Source organism: Delphinapterus leucas, chromosome 16, assembly GCF_059928025.1.
Source record: "Delphinapterus leucas isolate spDelLeu-1000000601 "Yukka" chromosome 16, BTC_Dleu_Yukka2, whole genome shotgun sequence".
NCBI classification, from domain to species: Eukaryota; Metazoa; Chordata; class Mammalia; order Artiodactyla; family Monodontidae; genus Delphinapterus; species Delphinapterus leucas.
In genome coordinates this window covers 87,041,171-87,049,427 of record NC_143144.1, presented here as the reverse complement: position 1 = coordinate 87,049,427, position 8,257 = coordinate 87,041,171, and the positions used below count along the sequence as shown (strand labels likewise).

At 51.8% G+C, this 8,257-nt stretch overlaps 1 long non-coding RNA gene across 1 annotated transcript; it reads right to left on the bottom strand.

The window, feature by feature from the left end:
* Positions 1-4,510: 4,510 nt before the first annotated feature.
* Positions 4,511-8,254, bottom strand: LOC115801507 (uncharacterized). The gene is made up of 3 exons (XR_004021805.2): positions 8,160-8,254; positions 5,913-5,966; positions 4,511-5,640 (listed from the first exon to the last, which is right to left on the bottom strand). It is a non-coding gene; the product is annotated as an uncharacterized LOC115801507 (long non-coding RNA).
* Positions 8,255-8,257: the final 3 nt, after the last annotated feature.

Sequence of the window (8,257 nt, the reverse complement as noted above, 5' to 3'; positions counted from 1 at the left end):
CTGGGGACTCTCCCCTGACCCCACCCAGAACAGTTGAAACTATGGTCATATTGTGGGCAGCTTATCCTGTTAAAGAGGGGCACAGTAACACAAGGGAACTTCCCTGGGCTGCGCATGCCCAGACCAGACAGGTGTATAACCTATAGTAAACCCAAACTCATTATACCATCATTATAATAAAATCTATGTATGGTTTTGCCCCCCGCCCCCGTGGGCGTTTCTTAGAGATTGAAGGATGAGAGCATGCGCAGCAGTAAACTTGTTACATAGCTTGGGACTGTCGATCAAATAATGATCCCCTGTCACTCGCCCCTGCCTCCCTGCAAAATGCTCCTTAAAAGCACCCTTAAGCCTGGGGGCTTCCCTGGTGGCGCAGTGGTTGAGAGTCCGCCTGCCGATGCTGGGGACACAGGTTCGTGGGTTCGTGCCCCGGTCCGGGAAGATTCCACATGCCGCGGAGCGGCTGGGCCCGTGAGCCATGGCCGCTGAGCCTGCGCGTCTGGAGTCTGTGCTCTGCAACGGGAGATGCCGCGACAGTGAGAGGCCCGCTACAGCATAAATAAATAAATAAATAATAAATAAATAAATATCACCCTTAAGCCTGTACGGGAATGCTGCTTTCAATTCACAGAAACAGCCCACTCTCTCTCTCTCTCTCTCTCTCTCTCTCTCTCTGAGTGTACCTTTGCTTTGATAAACTTTGCTTTGGTCTTGCTTCACTTCACTGAAACAGCCCGCTTTCTCTCTCCCTCTCTCTCTCCCCCTCTCTGGGAGTGTACCTATGCTTAAATAGACTTAGCTTTATGCTTAAGCTTAAAGCGGTAGTTTGCTATTCTTTGCTTACTATCGCAGAACCAAGATTGCTGGTCCGGGTCTTCCGTTGACCTCCTTGGTTAGAGCTATTTTGTTATAACGCACGTCAACCCGGTGACACTTTCTGTGTGATTTCTTCCATTGAGGCTTTCGTTTCTGCTGTCATAGTGTTCATTTCCAGGAGCCCTTTCTTCTTGTACAAATGCTTCTTTTTAGAAAGGGGAGGGTGTCTTCTTGCTTCATCTTCCAGGGAGATTGTCCTCGCTGGTCTGGAGGCGTGAAGTGCTATGCTTCTGCTCTGTTGCTGTGCTCTGGGTTCTTCTTCCTGTTTCTTTTGGCTCTGTCTTCCAGGAAGAAGCTCTCTGAGATGTCAGGTTATGTTTGTCTGTTTGCTGGTGATGAGGAATGGTAGACCAGATGGCTGTTTGTGAGTGGGGCTCATCAAATTTGAGCTTGATTCTGGGTAGGCTGTTATTTGGGGAACCTCCATCCATATCCCTAGGTCTTTCCTCTTGGGTTGGTCATGCTCCCTGGGAAGAGTCTTCCAGTCTCCTGCGTGGAGCATACAGACCTGGCTGCCAATATTTTGGGAGCCAAAGAGTGGACAGGAGTGGGGAGGGTCAGCTTACTGGATGCAGTAGACCCACCTCCAACTGTGCCTGCTGTCCCCTTCCTGGAATCCCTGTTTGCAGAGAATAGCCTCCCAGGATGCTGCCAGTCACCCAGTGCCACTTCCTGGAATGTGAAAAGGGATTTAGGAATCTAACTGCTTCTTAAGCAATAAGACAGTACCTATGCAAATAATCAAGCTGTGAAGACTCACCCCTGAGTAACAGGGACAGAATCCCAGCCCTCATGGAGCTCAGTGAGCGGAGACAGAAAATAGTCGCATAAATATGTGATCGTTTCTCCAATGAAATGTGCATGCAAGGGATGCCTGCCCTTTCAAAGAAAGGCTTGGGGAGAGCTGTTGCCGTGGGCCCGAAGCAGTCCCTGAAAACTCTCCCATTTTGTGCCCAGACTGCAGGCTGACCGGCTGCTGATCCTGAGCAGTTTCGGTGGCTGGTCTTACAGGCCGCCAAGCAGCTCAAGGTGCCCGCGGCATGACTGCTAGCAATGGCCCGCTACCCGGGGGCCGGCAGCAGCGGAGGGTGGCTTGCGTGCTGCTTGCTGCATGTTTGCTGCATGTTTGCTGCTTGCTGGGCCCATGGCCCTGGTCTCTTCACTCTCCACTCCCCACCCCTGCAGCCCCCAACCCGCGGAGCACCCCCTGCCCTTCCCCCGTCTCTGAGTCCTGCCTCCCCAAGCTCCTACCCCACCGCGGCCCGCGAGAGATGGCTGGTGACCCCCCCACCCCACCCCGCCCCGCGCGCTTCACGCTGGTCGCGGTCCCCGCCCCCCCGCAGGGAAAGAGCCAGGATGAAGCGCCCCGCTCGCAGCGGAAGAGGACGCCATGCGTGTCCGTCCCTGGCGGGGGCTCACCTCGTCCGGTCCCCGCAGGGCAGGAGAGGCACGAAGCCCGGCAGGGAGCCCGAGTCGTGCCTTCGGCGATGGCAGTGACCACTGGACCCAGAGGCGGCGCGGGGTCAGCAGCGCCAACTCCTAGCTAAAGCGCTGGGCCTGGGACCAGCCATAACGCTGAGCCAGACACTGGCCTTGTCACTCAGCCTAACATCCCGCGACTAATGAGGAAACGCCAGGCGACCTGGCAACTCTAATGAAACAGCCCATCTGCGTGCAGCCGCCCTGACCCTGGTGTCCCTGTTTGCAGGGGGAAATTTTACCCCCCATTCTGCCACCTGAAGCAAAGTCCCCAGCTCAGTGTAGCTCCTTCCTGTGAGGTTCCCCCAAGGGTCAGCTAAGCTGAAACCCAGCGGGGTCACTGGGCTGCTGCCAACGTCCCAGTGGTCTGGTCTACCCTGGGGACGCTTCAGCCTACAGACCTTGGGTCCCAGCTCCACAGACAAATACACCACTGGTCTCTGGGTCCCTCACAGGTATGCCCACAGTGAGGTCCCTGGTGTAACCCCTGAAATCAAGCTACTGGTGCAGCCTTGTGGGGCTGTGAGAAGCACATCTGTGTGCTCATCCTGCAGTGCAGGAGGCCTCCTTGCTGGACCTGGGCCACTCCGGGCACACTGGGGCCTCTCTCTGGGCTGCCAGCGGGGCCCAATGGCTGCTGCCACATTCTCAGGTTGCAGCCCCACTGTCCTCGTCCCATCAGCTGACTCTGTCACTTTTGAAACTACCCTGTGTCCTGTGTTTGGCTTTCCCATCCCTTCACAGTTACCACTGGCCATGCAGCAAGGGCCCTAGTCAAGGCCCTAGTCAAGGGCGAGCAGGGGCTACTCTTCGTTGCGGTGTGCAGGTTTCTTATTTCGGTGGCTTATCTCGTTGAGGAGCACCGGCCCTAGGCGCGTGGGCTTCAGTAGTTGTGGCACATGGGCTCAGTAGTTGTGGTGCACGGGCTTAGTTGCTCCACGGCATGTGGGATCTTCCCGGACCAGAGCTCGAACCCATGTCCCCTGCATTGGCAGGCGGATTCTTACCCACTGCACCACAGTATTGCCAGGAGGTGGGACGGCCTCAAAGATTTCCACTCCACCCTCTCACCTCCTCCTTCCTCTCTGCCAGCCAACCTTTCCCTAGGAAAGGTCAGGATGATAAGGGATTACGTAGGCCTATTTAGAAAGTTCGAGATTCTGCTCTGACCATCCCTGAGTGGGAATGGCCAAAACGGGGTCTGGGGGCTTAAACTTAATTCTGGCTCAGCCCCCTGGAGCCTCTTGTTGATTGGCAGGACTCTACACCACGAAGGCAGGGACCACGTGGCTGAGTGCCCTCATGGTGGCCCTCACAGGCCAAGGTGTACAAATGCTCCGATCCCACTCACACCTGACCTCACCTGGATGGAAGGCCTGGGTGATCGGAGGAAAGGCCAAGTCACAGAAATGTGATGCACTGACTTTATGGCCAGGGATAGAGGGCAGTGCTCTGACCCCGGGGGAGGGAGCACCTTAGACCCCAGGAGTTGTGGGGGGCAGGGGGTCCAGGCATTCTGCTTTTTGTCCCCTCAGTGTAGCACTACCGCTTGAATCCAACAGCGGGGGCAGCCGGTGCTCTGACCTGCAGCTGGTCCGTCATCACCATCCCACATGCTCATGCGGCTGTGGGCAGGTGCTGGACTCTCCTGCTGGGTCTCAAGCCACCGGCAGCAGCTCCAACACATACACACCTCATTCCAATCAGACTGCTACAAAGTCTTGGGCTTCTCCTGATGCCCAAGGGCCACCTATGGCAATAGAAGCTGCAACTGCCTAGTGACATCACCTGTGGTTTAACCAAATCAGGCAGTTCATTTCTATAAACAGCTTTATTGATTAGAATTCACATGCCATACACTTCACCCATTTAAAGTGTACAATTCATTGGTTTACAATATATTTTCAGAGTTGTGCAACCAACACCACATCAAGTTTAGAACATTTTCAACACCCCATAAAGAAACCCCCACCCTTAGCAGTACCCACTACCCCCTTCTGCCGGCCCTGGCAACCACGAAGCTACTTTCTGCCTCTGTGGATTTGCCTATTCTGGACATTTCATATAAATAGAATCATGCACGGTGTGATCTTTTGGGTCTGGCTTCTTCCAGCATCACGTTTTCAAGGTTCATACGTATTGTAGCACATATCAGTACACTTCACTGCTTTTTATTGCCAAATAATATTCCGTTGTATATTCTCATAAATTCTAATGTATCCACTGTATTGAGATATCACATTTTGTTTATCCATTCATGAGTTGGTGGGCATTTGGGTGTTTTCTCACTTCTTGGCTATTAAGAATAATGCTGCTATAAACAATCACGTACAAGTTCTTGTGTAGACACGTTTTCACTTCTCTTGGGCATATACCTAGGGGTGGAATTGCTGGGTCATATGGTTACTCTATGTTTAACCTTTTGAAGAACTGCCAGACTTTCCAAAGTGCATCATTTTACATTCCCACCAGCACTGTATGAGGGTTCCAATTTCTCCACGTCCTCACAACATTTACCTCTTTTTTGACTATAGCCATCCTAGTAGGTGTGAAGTGGTGTCTCATGATACCACTGATTTGCGTTTCCCTAGTGACTAACAATGCTGAGCATCTTTCTGTGTGCTTATCAGCCACTTGTATATCTTTATTGTAGAAATGTCTGTTCATCCTCTGCTCATTTTCTAATTGTCTTTTTTTTTTTTTTTTTTTTTTGGCGGTACGGGGGCCTCTCACTGTTGTGGCCTCTCCTGTTGCGGAGCACAGACTCCAGACGCGCAGGCTCCGCGGCATGTGGGATCTTCCCGGACCGGGGCACGAACCCATGTCCGCTGCATCGGCAGGCGGACTCTGAACGACTGCGCCACCAGGGAAGCCCTAATTGTCTTTTTATTACTGAGTTTGTGAAAATTAATAAAAGGAAACCTCATTTAAAATGGAGTTGGGAGGCCAGCAGAGGGAGCTCCCAGGCAGGTACCCTTTTTTATTTTTATTTTTATTTTACTTTTGGCTGTGTTGGGTCTTCGCTGCTGTGTGTGGGTTTTCTCTAGTTGCGGCGAGCGGGGGCTACTCTTCGTTGCGGTGCACGGGCTTCTCATTGCAGTGGCTTCTCTTGTTGCGGAGCACAGGCTTCAGTAGTTGTGGCGCATGGGCATAGTTGCTCCGCAGCATGTGGGATCTTCCCGGACCGGGGCACGAACCCGTGTCCCCTGCATCGGCAGGCGGATTCTTAACCACCACGCCACCAGGGAAGCCCAGGCAGGTACCTCCTGACTGTCAGTTACAGACCTAAGGAGAAGGATCACCAACAGGAGATTCACTGCATCTCACAGGAAAGTGATGGCGCAGCTGCCAGGCCAACGAGAAGCTGTCAGCACCCTGAGCTCTCCTTTTCCTCCAACTGACTTTTCTTCAAAACAACCCCTCCCAACTTCCTCCTTTTTCTCTATAAAATAGAGAAAACTGGTAAAATAACTGGCTGTTTTATTTTTTAGGTTAGCAAGTTGAAAGTATTCTTTATATATTCGAGACACAAGACCTTTATCAGATCTATGACTTACAAGGTTTTTTCTCTCATTCTGTGGGGTGGCTTTTCACTTTCTTCATTGTATCCTCTGAAACACAAAAATTTTTAATTTGAGTGAAGTCCAATTTATATATATTTTTCTTTTGTCACTTGTGCTTTTGTCCCTAAATTACTTGATGAAGGATAGCAGCCACCTGACCTCAACACCAGCCCTGGGGGGTTAGGAAAAAACTTCCTTCACATTCGAGCCATTTCCCTTTGGGTACCCGTCACAGTACTGCAGCCCAGACTAAGACAGAGGCTCCTTTGGTAAAGAGTTTTGGTAATATTTCTCTTTGCATGAAAATGTCTTTAGTCTATCCTCAGCCCTGAAATAAAGTTTTGCTGAGTATTCAATTCTGATTTGGATTTTATTATTTACCTGAAAATATCCGTTTTGCTCTTCATTTGTAGATGACCTTTTTCTTTCTTTTTTTTTTTTTTTGGCCTCCCCACGCAGCTTGTGGGATCTTAGTTCCCTGATCAAGGATGGAACCCGAACCCCAGAGTGAAAGCATCCTAACCACTGGACCGCCAGGGGATTCCCACGTACCTGATCTTTTTATCTCCACCCTTGAATTTGCAGAACTTGGGCACGAATACAAACGGAGGCCAATAATATGTGTCTAAACATTTGAAATTTATAAATCAAAGTAATTTAATGATTTCATTGTTAAAGTTTAATTACATCTTATTTTATACAAATAAAACTATTCACAATCTAGTGTTCAATAGATACCAAGTTACCAATGTAAAGAGTGTTATGCTGCACTCCTGTTATATCTAGACCTATAAATACATACATTTCAGAGTGATATGAATTGTTTAATGTTGCAAAATGTTCCTCAGCCACCTCGTGCAGCTGCTATGAATAATACTGCACACACTTCATGAGCACCTGGACCACGAAATGGGACAGGAAGAGAAATAAGAAGGTGGATGTTTGCCACAGTGCTTGGCAATGAAAAAATCAGTTACATGATGCCTCTAAAAGGAAGCATTTTGTTAATAATTTATCTTTTCCTTGTCTAAGCACTTACTTCTGCCTCTCAACTCCTTCCCACACTGCTTAGCAGTATTATCTCCGATTTCTCTGTGCTATTGAAACCAAGTCCCCCTAAAACCGAGTTCCCTGAGTTCATGATTCGTCTCTCCATCCAAAACTTTATTCCCTTTCTTGTTCCCTCTGACCTCAATCCTGTGCTGACTGAGCACTAATCAACCAGAGTCAGGTGACTAAGATGGCTGCTGTTGATAACATCGCTAATGTACTGAAATTGCCATTGTAGACATCATCGTTAATACACACTCAGGTTGTTTCTCCAGGGCAAGATGAGCTCACAGACCCCCCAGCCATGGACCGCCTGGCCTGAGAATGTAAACCAGGGACAGCCTGACTCCTGAAACTAGATTCAGAAATGTCACAGAAATGTCATAAAACGATGATGAATCCCAGCCTCTTTCTTTGTTCCCCTCAAAGATCAAGTTGGTCGGAGGCTTATCTGAGCTGGTCTGAGTGGATCTGAGGCTTGTCTCCCACTCCTTTGCTTGGTGTCCTATAAACACCCGCTGTCAGAGTCTGGCTTTCTGTGCTGGTTACAACTGCACGTTGCCCTGAGGGCTGACTTCAGGTCACAAGTGTATCCGCCCAGCTCTAGCGAGCTCCAGTCTACCCGTCCTCAGCAAGTTTGGATTAACATGCCCAACAGCCACTGCCTCCAGCTGCGAATCCGGGACCCAGCTGTGGCTCGAGGCGCAGTCACCCGGGTGTGGGGACGACACGCTTGCCCCGCACCCAGACACACGCCGTTTCCCGGAAACGGCGGGAAGGGCCAAAGGCTAAGGGAACTGCCGGGGCCTGAAGAACAGAGGCGGCGCAGGCCGGCGGACAGTTCCGCCAGGAGCCCGGCGGGCCAGCACTGCGGGCCTGCTCACTCGAGAGGCCTCCCGGCGGTCCCTCTCGACCACGAGGGCGTCCCGGCCGGCCCCGAGCGGTCACACCCCGAGCTCGGGCTGCGGCGCGCGGTCCACGCGTCTTTCCACCCCCACGGCTCGGCCAGCCCGGAGGGTTTGCTCTCAGGTCTTCAGGGCTACTTCCTACGGCTTGGGGTCCGCCAAAGGCGGCGCGGACCAGGGTACCCACCTGAACCTGAACCTCTAGCCCTCGTCCCCGCCCCGGCCCCTCCTCCTGGACACCGGTGCCCCTCCCCCCGCCCCCTGACCCCTGTCCCCAAACACTGACCTTCATTCCTAAACCTCAGGCCCGTCGCCCCGGCCACTTCCGCCGCCCGGCTTATCTCGCGAGACCTGCGAGATCTCGCGATGCTGGCCCGTGGGCGG